This window comes from Sus scrofa, chromosome 13, assembly GCF_054392235.1.
Source record: "Sus scrofa isolate SSC_HxYL_T2T_F1_AM1 chromosome 13, Sscrofa_HxYL_maternal_Yorkshire_Landrace_v2.0, whole genome shotgun sequence".
Lineage (NCBI taxonomy): Eukaryota > Metazoa > Chordata > Mammalia > Artiodactyla > Suidae > Sus > Sus scrofa.
In genome coordinates, this window is record NC_139395.1 from 151,249,667 (window position 1) to 151,270,416 (window position 20,750).

Below are 20,750 nucleotides of genomic sequence, written 5' to 3' on the forward strand. Positions count from 1 at the left end.
TTTAATGACCATACCCACAGCATATGGAAGTTCACAGGCCAGGGATTGAATCTGAGCCACACCTTCGACCAATGCTGTAGTAGCTGCAATGCCGGATCCTTTAACCCACTGAGCCAGGCTGGGGGTTGAACCTTCACCTCTGCAGCCACCTGAGATGCTGCAGTCAGATTCTTAACTCACTGATCCACAGTGGGAACTCCCAGAAACATTTTTTTTTTTTTTGTCTTTTTTTGCCATTTCTTGGGCCGCTCCTGCGGCATATGGAGGTTCCCAGGCTAGGGGTCGAATCGGAGCTGTAGCTGCCAGCCTACGCCAGAGGCACAGCAACGCAGGATCCGAGCCGCGTCTGCGACCTACACCACAGCTCACGGCAACTGAGCTCACTGAGCTCAGATCCTGAACTCACTGAGCGAGGCCAGGGATCGAACCCGCAACCTCGTGGTTCCTAGTCGGATTCGTTAACCACTGCGCCACGACGGGAACTCCCAGAAACATTTTTTTTTTTTAACTCTGTCACCAGTGCAAGGATAATTTATCCTGCCAGCCTACCTCACTGATTTGTGGGAGGGATAAATGTAGGCAAAGCGCTTTGAAAACTGGAGCACAGTGCACAGTCTGTGACTTATGACAGTATTTAAATAGACCTCATCATGTGGAGAAAAGGGAACCCTCCTACACTGTTGGTGAGGATGTAAATTGGTGCAGCCACTATGGAAAACAATATGCATGTTCCTGAGAAAACTAAAAATTGAACTACCGTATGACCAGCAATTCCATGCCTGGGTAAATATACGGAAAAACTGAAAACACTAATTTGAAAAGATACATGCTCCCCAGTACTCATAGCACTATTTACCATAACCAAGACACAAGCTTCCTGACATTTCCAGGACCCCAGCACTATCTTCTGTTCAGCCAGAGAATAAGAGGGCTCATTTTCCATAGAGATCTCAAGGAGATGTGCAGAGGTATCACAGACTATCTAGGAGGAAAATCTGATTGCCTTTGGAGCTGGAGACTTAAACATTTGATCAAATCTAAAACAAAGAATGTTGTCCACTGCTCAGTGAGGAGCACATAGCCAAGGTACATATTTTCATCCCACTATCCTTTCCAGATTGGTCTGCACTTGGCTGTGAGCTCTAGGACCAGAATGGAGTAGGAGACCAGAAGCAAGTATTTTAAATCAGCATCTCCAAAATAAGCAGAACAGGCCCTTTTGGAGGATAGTAGTTAGTGGTTTGGCAAGAAGAAAAGAGTAAAGGAAAAATAAAATCTTAAATCCAGAGCCTCAGTGGATAGGGAGAAAATTAATCCTTTTTCTTTTTTTCTTCTTTTTAGGTCAATACTATCAGACTTGCTGTATTAGGATAGGGAGATGGATTGGTGGAAGATGGGACACAAACTAGAACAAGTCAATAAATGAATATTTGAGTAAGTAGGTCTTCACCATTTAGAGCAGTGACCTATATGCTACCATTCCACTCTTCCTGGGCCACAAAGCTAATGATGATTTTTTTTTGCCAGAGACTTGGACTACTTGTCATCACCTCATCCCTCCCCCCATCCCAACTGGTCTAAAAATCCATCTGGTCAGATTTTTATAAAAATGGATGACTTATGCATAAAGCAACTCCTCTTGTTCCCTAGCCTACCAGAAAAGGTATGAGAATTTAAATTGTAGTTTTGTATCTTTAGCCAAAGTTTGAGAAAAGGTCATGATAGATCACTGATGACTATAAGAGTCTTGAACAGACAATGATATTTAAGTCTGTGGGAAAGTTCATCTTAAGAACTGTGACTTAGAAGAGAATGAGCCGTAGATTGGGAGTCAAGTGACCAAGTAACTGTCTTCATATTCCATGTGATCTTCAACCATTTATTATTTATTAGCTGGTCTACCGTGTGCCTCTGAGCATTTAAAGACAAGACCAAGTGTGCCTCTGAGGGACCTAGAACCCCAGGACCTGCTAAATGAGAAAATACAGTCTCAAAGACTCCCTCCTGCTTAAAATGCTGCAGTTTCCAAGGAGAAGTTTCCCAACAGCAAAGGCACTAGGCATGTAGCGCTAATAGGTACCCATACCACGTTGGTGTCCTATATCATTTTAGCTTTGGATTGCTGTTCTTTCTCTTTTAATACTCATGTCTTAGGTGCTTTCCATATTTATTTTTCTTCTGGATATCACTTTCAATGAGTATCTTTGTGTTGTGACTCTGAGGACTTGAATATGTTTGTTTCACCTTCACATTTAAACTATAGCTTCCATTGGATTTCAATGCGAAGATGGTAGTGTAAAGTTGTCCTTTCCCCTTTCTTTTGTAGAAAGCAAAACCAACAAGAGGAGTACAAACTCCATTTGTGGGTAATACTAGGAGACAACTCTAAAACTAAGCCATAACTGAGCTAGAAGAACTGTCAAAAGCAGTAATTATCAAGCTGGGTTACACATGAGAGGAAACAGAGAGAGGATGCTATGTCTCCAGGTAACAGAAATAGCGAGCAAAGTACACTTCTCAGTGATGAACAGCTTATGCAGAGGGAAATGATGTAAATCCTTAGATTATGACAATAGGAACACTATCCACTGGCTTTATGTTGGGAGAAAAAATGTAGATGCCAATTGCCATGTAGAGAAGTAAGGCTAAACAAATCACAGCACAAAGCCCAAAATTAATGACGATTCTAACCCTTATACACAAGCATTCTATAAATAACTGATCCAGGAAAACCTTCCTTATCTGCTTCAAAAAACATTAGTCATCAAGAAGGACCAGCAGAGGATCTAGAATAGCATATTTTGAGGAAAAAAGGAAAGAAATAGAAAAATAAAGCTGTAAATTAAAAACACAAGAAAAAATACTGCCATAGAGTTCATAAGTTTTGACTAAATATCTGGCCGTGAATTTTTTTTTTTTTTTGTCTTTTTGCCATTTCTTTTTTTTTAAATTTTATGTATTTATTTATTTATTTTGTCTTTTCTAGGACCGCTCCGGTGGCATATGGAGGTTCCCAGGCTAGGGGTCCAGTCAGAGCTGTAGCTGCCGGCCTACACCAGGGCCACAGCAACTCGGGATCCCAGCCGCATCTGCAACCTACACCACTGCTCACAGCAACGCCAGATCCTTAACCCACTGAGCAAGGCCAGGGATCGAACCCGCAACCTCATGGTTCCTAGTCGGATGCATTAACCACTAGGCCGCGACAGGAACTCCCTTTTTGCCATTTCTTGGGCTGCTCCCACAGCATATGGAGGTTTCCAGGCTAGGCGTCCAATCGGAGGTGTAGCCGCCTGCCTACGCCACAGCCACAGCAACGCAGGATCCAAGCCACGTCTGCAACCTACACCACAGCTCACGGCAACGCCGGATCCTTAACGCACTGAGCGAGGCCAGGGATCGAACCTACAACCTCATAGTTCCTAGTCGGATTTGTTAACCACTGAGCCACAACGGGAACTCCAGGCCATGAATTTTTAAAACTGATTTATGCAATTATTTATTCAAATCAGGAGCATTGAACAGAGAAGCAAAACCTTTTTTAATAAATTTTTTTATTTTTTGGCCACATCGTGACATGTGGAAGTTCCCGGGCTGCAGGGAGCCAAAAAAATGCAGAGACTCGAAGAAGGGACCTTGCCTGATGGTAGAAAAGCCCAAAGGCAAGTTCCTAACCAAGGAAGGGAGCTCACCTGAATGGTGCAAGCCGAAGGTGGGCTTCTGGTCAGGATAGAAGCCTGTCTGTACGGTGAAAAACCGAGGGCAGGCTGAGACCTGCCTGTATGGTGCAGTGCGAGGGCAGGCCTCAGGTTACATGGCTCTCATGTTGATGTTGATGGGAAAAAATTGGGGCTTTCCTGGGAAAACCAATTTCCATGTTTGCGCTGGAGAACATGGATTGTTTCTCAGGTGACCTAGTCTTGCCTGTTGGTTTATTTGTTATTCAGTTTTCCTCAGTCTTTCCTGATTATTTGCTTATTATTTTTAGTTTCCCTTCTTATTTTCCTGTGGTGATTTGTGATTTAACAAAATTACAACAATAATATAATAGGAATTTCATTCTAAAGGACTTTCCCCTATTTAAGTCCAACTTAATTAAAACATAGTGTTTATCTAACTAGTTATACAGTAAACTTTAGAGTTAGGATTTTAATGACGTTTATAGAAATTAGACACATATTATTCATGATCAAAAGAAACCTAGCTGTGAGTTTTGTCCTTGATTTTAGAAGCTTTTAGTGATAGCTGGCTAAGTTAATTTGTATTTTCTCACACTGTCTCTCTGCCAAGGACACTTTGAAGATAGACACTAGTCTGAAGGCAAGAATTGTTATGTGGCCTCTTCAGTTTGTAAAAATTGGCTGGCCATGAGATGGTTTATGCTGGGTCTCCTCTTTCCCACATGATACGCTGTGCCTGTTTGTCCTTGAATTGTACTCACTAAATTTAGTTAGGCTAAGGATTTTTTGTTGTTGTTGTTGTTGCTATTTCTTGGGCCGCTGCCGCAGCATATGGAGGTTCCCAGGCTAGGGGTCCAATCGGAGCTGTAGCCACCGGCCCACGCCAGAGCCACAGCAACGCAGGATCCGAGCCGCGTCTGCAACCTACACCACAGCTCACGGCAACGCCGGATCGTCAACCCACTGAGCAAGGGCAGGGACCGAACCCGCAACCTCATGGTTCCTAGTCGGATTCGTTAACCACTGCGCCATGACCAACTCCCTAGGCTAAGGATTTTAAAGCATGACGTATTGCTCCTGTACCATGTGATCAAAAAAACAAAGCCTAATAGTTAACCAATGTACTTTTAACACTATGAAGTAATCTGTAGTGAAAAACTGTCTATATAATCAACCACTTATGCCAATAAAATTTGAGCAGTCCAGCGCCCTGAAAGAAGGGACAAAGAGGCTGTCTCCATGTACATACATCCATCTCCTTCGGGGAGTGCACTCCCTGGCTGCCAGAGCTGGCCTCCGGCACTGGGCCAGGGATCCAATCCAAGCTACAACTGCAACATACACCACAGAGCCACAGCTGTGGCTGTGCCGGATCCTTAACCTAGTGCTCCAGGCCAGGGACTGAACCTGTGCCACCACAGAGACAATGCTGTGTTCTTAACCCTCTGGCACAGTGGGAACTCCTTGTGTGTATAATTCTTGTCTAGTCCATTGATTCTATTTCCTTTAGCATGGACTATTAAGCATGTTTGTATCGTTCTCCCTGCCCCCCCCCCATAAGCTCATATTACCTTGGAAATATTAGCTACCTAGACAGGTATCTAATCTTTCAGCTTTGATCTGTTTCAGAATCTTCCTCATTAGGATTGGGATAGGAATTAGGACTGCTCAGGGGTCAGGATGTTGATCTGCACCTGTTGTTACCCACTCCCCACCAGCCAGATTCCAGCTCTGCCATAACATACATAAATCTAATGGCACTGTGGTGGTGTTCTTCTGCCCAACAGAGGTGATGAGGTAAGCAGTGACTCACCTAGGACAGGGTGGAGGAAGGAAGAAAATATAATGAGATTGTACTCCTGCAACCCATCCTTCTATTCCAGGCTGCCATTTCCCATATGCATTTGGAATGCAGCCACTTCCTATCTTCCTGGAAGTTTCTTGGCTTTAATATTCTGTTATTCATTAACTTGCCTGTCCCTTCCTTAGCATTTCTAGGGTAGGTTTTGAAAGGAGGCCAGCAACCCATGTTTGATTGTTATCTTGTCCTCCCCACTAATGTATATTGTCACCTCTGTCACTCAACAAGTTCCTCAATATCTGTGGGTGTATCTCCATTCTCTTAGTCTGTTTCAGTTATGTATTATCTGCCTCTGTGCAATACCAGACTGTTGTAATTATTGCAGACTCATAATATCTTGATATCTGATGGGTGGTTCTTTCTCCTTATTCATCTTCTAAATTGTCTTGGCTATTCTGTGCCTTTTACTCTTATATGTGAATTCAAGGATCAATTTGTCAAGTTCTGTGAAAAATCCTCTTGAGTTATATGAGAATTGCTTTGAATTTATAAGTTAATTTGGGGGATTTCTATGTTTATTATACTGAAACCTCTAATCCATTAATATTGTATAATGCTCCATTTATTTACTCCATAAAGATCTTGTTACACTTTTGTGGAATTTATTCCTAGATTTCTTATATCTTTTGTTACTATTGTAAGTCACTTGTTTTTTGCTTTTTTCTACAATGAAAATGCATTTTTTTCTGATTGTATGAAAAAATGCTCATTTATTTATTATATAAATATATAAAGAAGGAAATAAACCCCACCCATAATCCTGAGGTTAAAATGCTAGTTATTCTTTTAAGCATTCAATACTGGTTATTCTTTTAAGCATTCATGCATAAAATATAAATACCCAAATAAATTATATATAGGATTATATCTTTTTTTTTTTTTTTATCTATTTGTCTTTTTCAGGGCCGCACCTGAGGCCTATGGAAGTTCCCAGGCTAGGGGTCCAATCTGAGCTGTGGCTGCTGGCCTACACCAGAGCCGCAGCAACGCAGGATCTGAGCCACGTCTATGACCTACACCACAGCTCATGGCAATGCTGGATCCTTAACCCACTGAGTGAGGCCAGGGATCAAACCTGCATCCTCATGGATGCTAGTTGGGTTCGTTAACCTCTGAGCCACAACGGGAACTCCATCGTGCTTGTTCTTTCATCAACACCTTTGTTCTCTACCTCCTCTCTCCATATTAGCCCCTTTCCTAATCCCTAGCCACACATCTGTAACCTGTATTCATAACCAGCATTTTCTTTTTATAATAAGCTTTATATTTTATAGTAGTATTAGATTTACAGAAAAGTTTATATTTTGCAGTGATAGTAAAGAGAATTCACATATCAGAATTGGAATCGTTTTCTCTATTAGTAACATCTTACATTAGTGTGGGTACACTTGTTATAATTAATGAAATAATGTTGATATATTATTATTAACTAAAGTCTATACTTTATTCAGATTTTCTTTTTTACTTTTTACCTTCTGGTTTTATTGAGAAATAATTGATATGCAATATGTATTAGGTTTAAGGTGTATCGCATGATGGTTTGATTTACTTGTATTGTGACATGATTACCATATAGGTTTAGTTAACATCCGTCAACTCATATAGGTACAATTTTTAAAAATTTTTAAAAATTCCTTGTGATGAGAACTCTTAGGATCTACTCTCTTAACAATTTACTTATATACTATGTAGCAGTGTTTTTTTAAATTTTTTTATTATACTTGATTTACAGTGTTGTCAATTTCTGCTGTACAGCAAAGTGGCTCAGTTATACATATATATATACATTCTTTTCTTCACATTATCCTCCAACATGTTCTGTCACAAGTGATCAGGTATAGTCCCCGGACTATATAGCAGAATCTCTTATTTATCCATTCCAAATGCAATAGTTTGCATCTACTAATCCCAAACTTCCTGTCCCTCCCACTCCTTCCCCCTCTTTCTTGGCAACCACAAGTCTGTTGTCCATGTCAATGAGTTTGTTTCTTTTCTGTGGGAGGGTTCATTTGTGCTATATATTAGATTCCAGATGTAAGTGATATCGTATGGTATTTGTCTCTCTTTCTGACTTACTTCCCTTAGTATGAGAGTCTCTAGTTCCATCCATGTTGCTGCAAATGACATTATTTTGTTCTTTTTTATGGCTGAGTAGTATTCTATTGTGTATATGCACCACATCTTTTTAGTCCATTCATCTGTCATTGGACATTTAGGTTGTTTCCATGTCTTGATTATTGTGAATAGTGCTGCTGTGAATGTAGGGGTGCATTTATCTTTTTCAATCAAAGCTTTGTCTGGGTATATGCCCAGGAGTGGGATTGCTGGATCATATGATAGTTCTATGTTTGGTTTTCTGAGGTACCCCCGTACTGTTCTCCATACATAACTAGCATTTCCTCAATGCTCATAAAATCCTGCATGGATCTTTGTATTTTTAGAGATTTCAGGGAGTTGGTCATCGTTTTGCAAAAATGGGTCATATTATACCCATCTTTATGTATTTTGATTTTATCTCACTTAGAAGTAGCTACGAAAATCTCTCCAGTTGACTAGTAAGTCATTTATATGGATCTAATTTATTCTTTTAGATGGCTGCTTAATGTTCTGTGATATGAAGATGTAAAATACTATAATTCAACAATTTGGGTCAGTTGTATATAACACAAACTAGTTATTTGAAGTAGAAAGTGATTTAATGGAGGAAATTTAGGATCATTAGATGGACCCAAGTAACAGGCTCTAGGCTGGGCCTCCAGGATGACTCTCACAACACTTCCACACAACACCCCCCCACAGGGAACTACAGCGTCCACCACAGGAAGTTGTGGTCCCAAGCTGCTGGTTCCAGAATCCTGCTACTCTTTTGACTCCAAACCCTTCCTGCCTTTGTCAGAGCTGCACTAGTACATCTGACTGGTAGAATTTAATCTAAAACACTAGCTTCCAGGGAGTCTCGGAATTATGTCTTTAGTTTTCCAGCCTCTGTAAAACAGAAAAACACACAAGAGGGTTAAGTAGAAGGAGAGTGAACCAGTCCTTGAACTCTGCTCTAGACTGTAGATGGCTATAGATTGAGTTCCCCTGTGAATGGTTTCATAGTAAACATACCTGTTATGTGGCCTCATGGGTTTCTACTTCTATTCCAAAGAATGGGGTCCCAGGAGTAGAATTTCTGGGACAAAGGATGTGTGTGTGTGTGTGTGTGTGTGTGTGTGTATTTTTTAAAGTGTATCTTGCCAAATTGCCTTCTGAAAAGGTTGTAACACTTTACATTTCTGCCAGCAATGTGTAAGAATTGCCTTTACACATACCATGGAATCAGCAATAGGAACTATGGCTTGGGTGTGTGTGTGTGTGTGTGTGTGTGTGTGTGTGTGTGTGTGTGTGCGCTTTTATTGTGGAGAATTTCAAACATGCACAAAAGTAGGCACTTATTATAATGACTTCTCATGTTTCCATCAGGCAGCCTCAACCACCATCCACCCATGTTGATCTGTCTCATTCATTTCCCACTGTTAGGTATTATTTTAAAGTAAATTCCAGACACTGTATTATTTCATTTATAAATATAAATGTATGTCTAAAGATAAAATAGCACAAAATCATTATCATATCTAAAAATGAACAATAACTATTCATTCAGTACTTAGCCAGTACATTTTGTTTGAATAGGGATTCAAATAAGTCCCACAATTTGCAACTGATTACACTTTTATGTCTCTTTTAATTTATAGGCTCTCCCTCCATCTTTTTATTCCTTACATTGCATTTGTTGGAAGAAGCAGGTTGTCAGAGCCACGAATTTCCCACGGTCTGAATTTTGCATATTGCATCCCTATGTTGTAACAGAATGTTTTCCTCAACCTGGTTATTTCCTGTGAATTGGTAGTGGAGTCTAGAGGCTTGGTCAGATTCAGGTTTGACCTTTATAGTGAGAATAACTCATAGATGGTGTCTGCTTCTCCACTGGGACTCACATAATGTCTGGTTGTCTCGCCCTTTGTGATGTTAGTAACAGCTGGTACGCTGTGTCCGGATCTGTTAGGGTTACAAAATGCTGACTGTCCAACTCTATCCTATTTCATTATGACGTAAACTACATCTCTAAAGAAAAACTTACTCACTTCCGCTATTTGGATAGCCGATGGTACAATTCATTTATATAGGACAAGAAAAATACTTGATTCTTTCCAGTTATTTATCAGTTTGCAAAATAATGAATTGGTTCCTTCAGCGTCTTTCAATGGTGACTTGTTTTCTAGTATCACTGTGAATTCATGGATTAAATTATTTGCTGTGTTTCAGTCCACTGTAATTATGATTCTTATAGATACTTAAATTGTCCCACATTTGATCAGTTGAAACTTTGTTATTGCTGTTTTTTGTGTTTGCTGGTGTGATGGGTGTCAAGCAATTTTGTTACTTTCGTTTTTATTTCCCTGATTTCTAGTGAGTTTGACCGTGTTCATATGTTTTTTGGGCCTTCTGGCTTTCCTCACTAGTGAATTGTTTATTTGTATCCTTTGTACAATTTTCTATTCACTTGTTGGTTTTGTCCAATCTCTCTCTCTCTCTCTCTCTTTTTTTTTTTTTTTGTCTTTCTCTCTTTTTAGGGCCACATCCACGGCATATGGAGGTTCCCAGGCTAGGGGTCGAATCAGAGCTGTAGCCACCGGCCTACACCATGGCCACAGCAATGCCAGATGCGAGCCGCATCTTCGACCTACACCACAGCTCATGGCGACGCTGGATCCTTAACCCACTGAGCGAGGCTAGGGATCGGACCCACAACCTCATAGTTCCTAATTGGATTTGTTTCTGCTGTGCCACGATGGGGACTCCTTGTCTAATTAGTTTTTAAGAGTGCTTTGTGTAGAAAGTAATTCTTTGTGAGAATATAGCAGCATAAACATTTTCTCAGACGTTGTTTAACTTTGTCTGAGTACCTTTTGCCATACCAAAAAAAGGTATTTATATATGGTCAAATATGCCTGCCTTTTATTTTATAGTTTCTTTGTTCTTTTAAGGAAAACTTTCCCAAACCATGGATTATGCATAAAATCTCCTAGGCAGTTTTCTTGAAGTTTTAAATTATTTTTCTCTTACATATTGAAATTTTGATCCATTTGCAATTTACTTCTGAATTTAGTGTAAGATAGTAGTCTACTTTTATTTTCTTTTAGATGGGTAGCCAGTTACACCTGTACTTAAAAAAAAAGTTTATCTTTTTCCTAACTGAACTATCAGTTTGGCATCCAGATATTTCCAATATTATCAATTATTTATTCCACAAATAATTTTCATACACCATTACAATGTCATGTTGATTTGAATAAACTTTGTAGTATGACTGATTTTTTTTTTATTGTTTTTCTAGGGCTGCACCCATGGCATATGGAGATTCCTAGGCTAGGGTCTAATCAGAGCTGTAGCCACCGGCCTACACCACAGCCATAACAATGCCAGATCTGAACTGCATCTGTGACCTACGCCACAGCTCACGGCAACGCTGGATCCTTAATCCACTGAGCGAGTCCAGGGATTGAACCCACAACCTCATGGTTCCTAGTCAGATTTGTTTCCGCCGCACCACAGTGGGAACTCTCTATGACCGATATCTTTTTTTTTTTTTTTTTTTTTTTTTTTTTGGTCTTTTGTCCTTTTGGGGCCACATTCGCGGCATATAGAGGTTCCTAAGCTAAGGGTGAATCGGAGCTATTGCTGCCAGCCTATGCCACAGCCATAGCCACAGCAACACCACATTGAAGCCGCATCTGCAGCCTACACCACAGCTCACAGCAAAACCTGATCCTTAACCCACTGAGAGAGGCCAGGGATTGAACCCTCAACCTCATGGTTCCCAGTCGGATTTGTTTTCTCTGCGCCACGACAGGAAATCCAAAGACTTAGTAAGCTTCCCCATATACACACTTTCTCTTTTCTTACATATTTACAGTTGTATTAGCTATTCTTTGGCATTCTTTTTCTATTGAATTTTAAGATCATTTTATTTAATTCCAAGAAAAATCTTGTTGGAATTTTAGTTGGAACTGTATTGAATTTATATATTAAAATTTCCCGAATTAACAGTTTTTTCTTGTCTTTCCTTCTAGGAACATGATATAACTTTCAATTTATTAAAATCCTATTTTGTGTCTTTTAATCATTTTTCCCCCTTAATTTGTTTCAATGTAGATCCTGTCTATCTTGTTACATTTATTTATAAGTATTTAGAATTTTGTCACTAACATGATTTGCATGGATTTTTATTAGCAGTATGAAGATTATTTGGGCATATGAAAGAAACTTTCAGACACTCTCCAGTCACTGGAAGTCGTAACTGAATTGAAAACTCCTTCTCATATTATCGGGAAGGAAAGGTGGATTTGCATCTCTCTAAGGCAATTTAGGTAAAGTCTTGCTAAAAGGTTGGGGGAGGACCAGATGAGCTCTGGAAGTCCTACGAAGAGGAGGAATCTGGAACATTCCTGTTTTAGCCAGCCTCCTAATGTCAGGTTTCTGTTTGTGAGAGCTCTTGACTTAATTAGCCAGTTTTTCTAGTGGGTATAGGGACATGTAGGAGACCTTATAAAACATGGTGGGATAATTCATGGTAAAGAATTCCCAAAGAAGGTTTCCTTCTGTTTGTTTTTTCCCTCTTAGAAATTCCATTTTGCTGTTAAAATGATATATTTAGGTTGTTTTGTTTTAACAATGAATACCTTTTTGTCATTGTTGTTTACTTCCAAAGGTAAATACCTACAATAACTATACTCATTCATTCATTTTGTATGTTCACAAATAATGGAAGGAATTTTAGCACTGGAGGCCAGAGATAAGATGCTTTGCTGTGTATCTTTTCATTCAGCCTTCAAAACAACACAATGAAGTGGACATAGTTCATTTTTTTGTTTGTATATCATTTTTAACAATTAGGAAATTAAGGCCCCGAAGAAATTAAGTTATTGGACCAAGATCACACAGCTAGCTAATGATAAAGCTCCCATGCAGCCAAGTGGCTGACTCAGAAGACCTAACCACTATACTATACTCCCTTCACACAGTGAATTTGAGGTAGGAATGTAGGACTTACCCTCTGACTTCCATTTCCACGTCTGCAAAGCAAAGGGTTTTTAATAGATGGTATCATCTGGCTCTAGATTCTCATTATGCAGAAAATTGAGTTTATGGAATTTATAAATCAAGGGTTTTACATATAAACACCCCCAAATTTGCTTTACTATATGTAGATTTCTCAGCTATGATTTCCATTTCATTTTTCATCATGTGCTCATTTTGTCCTTAAATATGGTCTTTGCTATGCTGGGTTTTTATGCACACTAAGTTTTTATAGCACTTCCCTCTATGGTTACTAAAATAAACTTCCATAGTGTGTTTGTGGGGGAGGGGAGCAAATAGAAAACCTGTAGGTTATTAGCAGTAGAATATGAGGAAGAATGATAGAATGTGGTCACTTGAGTTCATATTTGTCTACTCATTTAAACTGTTGTTGCTCTTCTTTCAGACTATATAAAACAGATTTAAGCAAGTTCCCGTCGTGGCGCAGTGGAAACGAATCCGACTAGGAACCACTAGGTTGCAGGTTCAATCCCTGGCCTTGCTCAGTGGGTCAAGGATCCGGCGTTGCCATGAGCTGTGGTGTAGGTCGCAGACATGGCTTGGATCTGGCATTGCTGTGGCTATGGCTGTGGCCGGCAGCCGTAGCTCTGATTAGACCCCTAGCCTGGGAACCTCCATATGCCAAGGGTGTGGTTCTAAAAAGACAAAAGACAAAAAAAAAAAAAAACCCAAAAACAAACAAACAAAAAACAGATTTAAGTGTTCTGCAGAGTCTTACACAAAAGCTTAACACGTGAAACAGAAAAGCAGAGCCTCTCTGGACAAGGAATGGGTGGGGGCCTGGGACCTGGTCCCAATCCCCACTTCATTCCCTGCATCACCTCCTAGAAATCTGGGGATTCTGCATCTTGAAATAATTGATTTAGATCTTAAATTTGTTCCTAACATAATAACCATAGGAACTTTAATGTTTTGAACTAAATTTTAAGTATGGCATCTTTATCAAAGGTAACAAAAGAAAAAATAAGTTGGATCTCATCAAAATTTAAGACTTTTGGCATCAAAAGACACAGCAATGTGAAAATACAACACAGAATGGGAGAAAGTATTTGCAAATCATACATCTGACAGAAGATTGATATCCAGAATACATAAAGAAACTCTGCAATTTAATGAGGAAAAAAACCCCAACAATCTAATTTTTTTTTTTTTTTTGTCTTTTTGCCATTTCTTGGGCCGCTCTCGTGGCATATTGAGATTCCCAGGCTAGGGGTCTAATCGGAGCCGTAGCCACCAGCCTATGCCAGAGCCACAGCAAAACGGGATCTGAGCCGCGTCTGCGACCCACACCACAGCTCATGGCAACGCCGAATCCTTAACCCACTGAACAAGGCCAGGGATCGAACCTGCAACCTCATGGTTCCTAGTTGGATTCGTTAACCACTGTTCCACTACAGGAACTCCCAACAATCTAATTTTAAAATGGGCAAAAGAATTGAAAAACTTTTCTCCAAAAAAGATATACAAATTGCCAATAAGCACATGAAAAGATACTCAGTTATCATTAGTCATCAGGGAAATGCAAATCAAAACCACAATGGGATATGTACTCCATACCTGCTAAGATGGCTATTATCAAAACAAACAAAAAATTTTTAATGTTGATAAGAGACTTCTGGTTTCTGGTCTGGCATGGAAGACATTTGGACATCTCCATAAGAGAAGTGATGTTACAGGGCAAACCATTGCTGCCAGTATTGGAGAGACAGACAGGTGGAAACAGAGAATCGTGACACTGGAACAAAAACCCACGAGCAGAAACCACTGTAGGAACCAGGGCCAGGGTAGGAAAAACATGAACTGTAATTGAAAAATTAATGGAAGCCTAGTGTGGATGAGTATAGAAGTTAAAAATCTTGGAGGGACCCAGATATAGAGGGGGGAAGGGGTCTGCACTTTTGTGTTTCACCTCCAATACCTTAACTTAGTTCTCACAGTGAATATCAGAGAAAAGAATGAGGGCAACAAATAGAAAATTGTAAAAAAAAAAAAATATGGTAGCTATTAATCCAACTGTATCAATAATTTGAATGTCAGTGGTCTAAATGCATCCAATTAAAAGACATATATTGTTAGAGTGGATCAAAAAACAAGACCTGATTCTATGTTGTCTGTAAGAAACCCACTTTAAAAATAATGACATAAAAATTCAAAGCAAATGTTGGAAAAAGATATACTATGCTAACACTAATAGAAAAAAAGCAGGAGTATATATACTAATTTCAGACATAGCAGACTTTAGAGCAGTGAAATTTAGGGACAAAGAAGGGTATATTAAATAGTAATGAGCGGTCAGCCCTTCAAGAGTACATAATAATCCTTGACATGTATGTGCATAACAGCAGGGCAACATAACAGGCAAAAAGTGATAGAACTGCAAGGAGAGTTAGATGACTCTCTCCCTCTATCAGAAACGGACAATCAGCAAGCAGAAAATCAGTATGGACATAGATGCACTCAGAACACCATAATCAACTAGATAAAATTGACATCTATTGACTAACAACAGGAAAATACACATTCTTCTCACGCTTACATAGAACATTCACCAAGATAGACTACATTCTGGACCTTAAAGCACATCTTAACACATTTAAAAGAATGAAAATCACACAATATCTGCTCGCAGGCCTCAACGTAATTAAACTAGAAGCCAATAATAGAAAGATAGCTGGAAAATACTAAAATACTTGGAGATTAAACAATATACTTCTAGTAATACATAAGTCAAAGAAGAAATCTTGAATTTCAAAACCACTGGTAAGGATGTAGAGAATTTGGGACTCTGTGCATTACTGGTGGGAATGTAAAATGGTGCAGACACTACGGAAATAGTTTGGTGGTTCCTCAAAATAGACTTACCACATGATCCAGCAGTTCCTCTCATAGATATATACCCAGTAGAGTTGAAAATGGCCTCAAGTAGATACTTCTGTACCAGTATTCATAATGGCATTATTCACAATAGCCAAAAAATGGAAACAATTCAAGTGTCCATCAGTAGGTGACTGCATAAGCAAAATGAGGTTTATACATACAATGGAATATTATTACTCAGCCATAAAAAGAAACAAAGTTTGGAGTTCCCACTGTGGCACAGTGGGTTAATGATCTGGCTTGTTTCTGTTGGAGGTGCCAGTTTGATCCATGGCCTGATGGCGTGGGTTAAGGATCTGGCAATGCTACAGCTGTGGTGTAGGTTGCAGCTCTGGTTCAGATTCAATCCCTGGCCTGGGAACTTTCATATGCCATTCTGTGTCCCCCATTTCTTGTTCTTAGGAAATGGGCCTCATTCAGCCTCCATGACCTTCCCTGAGTTCCAAGGGACAGGTTCAGACAGTTGCTGAACAAGGAAGGAAGGGGATACACAGACATGGGAGGAACAGTCAAGAAACGCTAGTATAGCCTTGGGGCATGATCCTGGTTCCCTCAAGACATACACATAATGACGTAGGCATCTTACACGCCTAAGAGAAAAGTTATATTCCTTATGCTTCTTTTAGAAATGAATGCTTTAAAATTGGAACAGCCTAGAGTCCTCCCTGGCTTAATAGCACCCTAAACGCAATCACCAGTAAGTTAAAGATTAGGCACCCTGAGTACAATTGCCTGTGGGTTAAAGATTATTAGCATGTGATGTTTTTCAGGAACTCTCCCAGTTTGTTCTAATCTCTGATCAATATGCCCTTTTCGAAAGTACTGTTATTCTAGGCAATAACCCAGCAGACCACCATCATGATCATGCTGAGATCTCCTGATGTTAGCTTTGATGACTAAGGTTCCCCCAAAGAAAGAATGCATGTATGCCCCAATCCTGAGTCCTATCTGAAAACCTGTTTTTCTCCTTTTTACTAAAAAACTCCCTGCAGTACTTCCCAATGGAGGGCATAGCCTTTAAGACATTAGCCTGCTGTGGCCTCCTTTGTCTGGCAAAGCAATTAAAGCTATCTTTTTCTCCTTCACCCAAAACTCTGTCTCCACGTTTCTTTTTGGCAACAACTCTAAGAACCCTAATTAAGTTACCTTCTGAGGATAACACAGAACCCAAAACTGATCCAAATTCTCTGTTATGAGCTTATGGTAACTAAATACTAAATGAGAGGAAACACCTCTTTATACAAAATTATAGAATTAAAATATCATTTTGCCAACCTCAATGGATTAATTTATCAATGTAGAAATTAAGCATCAACAGCTGCTAGCCTATAAAAAGAGCCAAGCCAGATATTATAAACCTCCTGATGAAAGAACATACCACCACCTATAGTTTTGCCCAAGAAGATGGAACTTCAGCCTCTAGGGTGGCTACCAATTTGCAAGAAATGCAGAGGATAGACAAATATGCTAAACTATTAAAGTGCAATTCCCAAACTGTGGGAAACTCAGATTAAAAGGCCTGCTTTCTTCAACAGATAAATTATAACAAAAGGCTTAAAAGGCACATCAAGTTTTTTAAAAATGGGCAAGATGCACACTTGGGAGATAAAACTCTAAACTAGCAAAAGTGATTGTATAATGACAGGCTGGTGGTTGCTTTCAGGAGAAGAGTGATAGGTGGCTGGTATTAGGATGGGGCATGTGGAGGGACTTCTGGTGGCTGACAGAGTTCTGTGTTTGACCTGAGTGGTGACCAGCTAGGATGTTTGCTTCATAAAATTCACCAGTCTATATATTTGCTTTGTATGGTTTTATGTACTTTGTGTTTTGTTTTATGATAAGAAAAGCAACAACTACTCCTTTACTTGGAATAAACAGTTAAAATAAAAAGGAAAAGTGAAGTGATCAGGAAGCGCTACAAAAATATTTCATATTAGGTGCAAACTAAATATTAGGCAAGCTGAGAAAACAATTTTAAAAGGGCGGTGTAGGTGTCCTCCAAACCAATGAGAGATTCTTAACACAGCAAAGGAAACGGTCAGAGGAATCCTGGGGCTAAAGTTTCAAAGCTGGAAGATGCCTGAAAAAGACAAAATCAAAAAACATCCCAAGGAGCTGCCTCATTTACAAATTAGAAAACTGAGGCGGAGACACGATGACTCCCACAAGCTCTACAAAGCTAGTACCAGAACCAGGTCTAACACTCAAGTCTCTCAATCTGGGACTCTCCACCGCAAAACAGACTTCTCCGTCTTTACATTAAAATTAAAAAAAAAAATTTTTTTTAAGGAAGTGGCCGGGTTGAACATTTTCTCATATTTCTCCAGAACATCCTCACGATAACGTTTCAAAATGCATTTAAGGTTGGATCTTCTACAGGGAAGGAAGATACGGAAATGGATTTTCAAAGGTGAGTCTGGTTAGTCTAACAGCTGAGCTGGGTGGGAAACCCTGGTCTAAGCTTCCCCTCTTCTCCTGGTCTCTTGCCTCGGTCTGATTGCCTCTCAGTTAAGTAGATATAGAACAATACTTAACACGTTTAAGAGTTGAAAGTAACTATGTTTGTTAGACGCTATCCTAAGTGCTTTTCCTGGCTGAAGCCTTACATTCCTATGAGGCAGATTATCCGCATTTTAGATATAAGAAAACGAAATAGCAGAGAGCATAAATACCTTGCCCAAAATTTTGCTGCTAGAAAGCAAGGGTTAGTGTTCTCAACTCCAGAGCCCGCATTTTTAAGGACTTAGGTTATCCAGCCTGAACAAAATTGCACATTGTGTCCAATTTTGAAAATGAGCAAGTTCTTCGCGATACATTGTCCAAAAACCAAAACTGCATTCGTTTGGGCAATGTACTTGATTCGTTGTTGTTTTTGAGAGCCATATCAAAGGAAAAGAAAATTAATTTTAAAGTCTAAGGAGTTTTTCCAGTGTGTGGTCTTCCGTGCACGGAGTGGTCTTCCAGGAGAAAACATGAGAAAACACCTTGAAGGCCACCAATTCAGTGTGCGAAGATGAGTTGGAGTGGTGCGGAGGAAGGACGAGAAGGACCAGCATCCAACTGTCGATTCTGCTCCGCATTCCCTTCTTGCTACCGGGGGAGGAGGGCAGGTGGGCGTGGCGGAAGGACCGCAGGTCCATTCCCAGAGCGTCATGCAAATGACATGCAAATCAGCGCGTGTGAGCCGGAGTCTGCAGTTTGGGTCGAGACCCGGAGCGCTCCACTCCCAGTCCCTCGCATACACGCGCGTTTGCGCTCCCATTTGCTCGCTCTCTCGCCGGGCCGCCCCCCCCCCCCGCCCCGCCCCGCCTGGGACTCGCCTCACCGGCTCCCCAAGCCGCAGCCGGTGGCAGATTGAGCGCTGAACCCGCGCTGCGCGCCCGCGGCCAGGGCGCCCCAGCCGAGCACGGTGCCTCGGCTCCCGGGCCGCCTTCGCCGCGCGGGTGAGTGAGCCCGCCCCACGCTTTTGTCTTGTCTCGGCCCTTGGCAGTCACTCTCCGAGGGCGGGGATCCGGGGTCGGGACCCTCCCTCAGGAGTCTGCCCCCGGCCCCACTGTTGGAGAGGGGTTCCTGAGGGCGGAGAGGAGTTGGGGGAGGTGGCACAAGGGGTGACTCCAGCTTGTCGCGGCAACCCAAGTTCTCTTTTGGAAGGTGAGGTGCTTGGGGACAGTGATGCGGTTATCATCCGAAGCGGTATCTTTGATTTGAGGAGTGCAAATCGCCGCCAGCCTTCAAGGAAGAGAGGTGGGCTCTTCTCCTAGCCCTTGTGGGAGGACTTGGTGACTGCAGCTGCGGGGGTAAGGGGCGGGGATGCCACGTGAAAGTCCTCCCAGCCTAAATGCAAGTCTGAGAAGGTACGGGAGTGGAGGCAGACTAAGGGTCTCAGGCAAAACTGGGGCGTTGGGCGTCGCAGTTCTGCTCTCATTCCCTGCTCCTCACTAATGTCCCTCGCCTGTTCTGCCTTCCTGCCTTCAGCCAGAGTTCCATGGTTAAAGGACCTTTGTATGCAGATCACTGCGGTTGGAAAGTTTAGGCTAAACTAATTCCCAGGTGTTAGCTGTCAGTGGTTAAGGCAGAACTCCTCCCTGGAACTTGTGGCTACTCTTCAATACTCAAAGGACTGAATTTTTTAGGAGTGGTATTGCAGATGCAAAGAGGAGCTGATGAGGGGAGGTGTTCTAGCATTTTGTTGTTGAGGGGCACGCCCTCTATATAGTAACAGGAAGGAGAAAGACCCAGTCCTTTGAGGCCTGGAAGGGGTAAAAGTGGTCATTGTAACTGAGGGAAGTTGGTGGGGGTGGGGGCGCACCTGGGCAGTGGGAATAGTGCCAGGTCTCAGACCACTGGTTTTCACCATCCCTATTCTCCCCAAGTGCAAAGAGCAGAATATGTGCAATTCCCCCCATCCCTACCCCCAACTCACTCCGTTGCTACATCCCCCTTCCAGCTGGGGCTGCAAGTTCTTTCCTGCCTTAGTGCAATCTTTTGTCAAAGTGCACACCTTTTCAGTAAGTTATTTGCAAGTGGGGGCTTGAGAGGATCATTCAGGGAACTCCTCACATTTCAAAGCCCCAGAGATCCATACAAATCTCTGGAGGAACTGTAAGTGCTTCTGGTAACCTTATTGGGTCCCCAAAAACTATTCTAGGTTCCAGTAAATAGTTGTTGGTTTTTTTTTTCCCCCATTTCATTTCCCTCTTCCCCTCCATCTCTTTACTTTTAAATTCATGCTCCCCTTGATCCCCTTCTTTCTTTGGTGATCCTCTGTCTTAGTCTCTTTCCCTGCCCTGCACCCTAGAGAAAGTGACTTTGCTGGTACCATAATGCCCTCGGCTTGAAGGCTCATGGTGTCCTGAGTGAGGCTGGCCTTTTGTCTTCCATTCTAAGTGGGCCAAGAGCCTTTAGCCAGAGCAGCCTAGAGGCTTGGTCCTAGTTGGGGAGTGGCTGGATGCTCACTACTGGATTGGGTAGAGGGTACCCTGGGGACTTGCACAAGAGCCTTTTCCCCAGGATGTGCATGTCTGTCCCCTCACCCACAGATGATACGAAAAGATGCTGGTTCTGATACACCAGTAGGCATGGACTTGGAAAACTGCTCTACAGTGGGAAAGGATTTGTGTGTTTGGTTTCTTCACTTGATCTTAGCCAAAAGGCTGAGAAGCAGTGTGTTTGATTGCTTTTGTGCAGTA

General features: G+C 41.3%; 1 protein-coding gene and 1 long non-coding RNA gene across 31 annotated transcripts in view; both read left to right on the forward strand.

Moving 5' to 3' along the window:
- The first annotated feature begins 1,305 nt into the window (after positions 1-1,305).
- LOC146397698 (uncharacterized) lies at positions 1,306-11,634 on the forward strand. The gene is made up of 5 exons (XR_014824664.1): positions 1,306-1,434; positions 1,528-1,663; positions 2,327-2,487; positions 5,310-5,477; positions 9,279-11,634. It is a non-coding gene; the product is annotated as an uncharacterized LOC146397698 (long non-coding RNA).
- Positions 11,635-18,768: 7,134 nt separating this feature from the next.
- Positions 18,769-20,750, forward strand: part of MYLK (myosin light chain kinase) — a 299,269-nt gene continuing 297,287 nt past the window's right edge. For 16 of the 30 annotated variants that reach the window (XR_014822439.1, XM_084986980.1, XM_084986986.1 and 13 more), the window contains exons 1-2: positions 18,769-19,004; positions 19,213-19,305. The gene's annotated coding sequence lies outside the window, so the exon portion shown is untranslated. The remainder of the gene's footprint in view (positions 19,005-19,212; positions 19,306-20,750) is intronic. The other 14 variants (XM_084986978.1, XM_084986982.1, XM_084986991.1 and 11 more) reach the window with 1 other exon arrangement.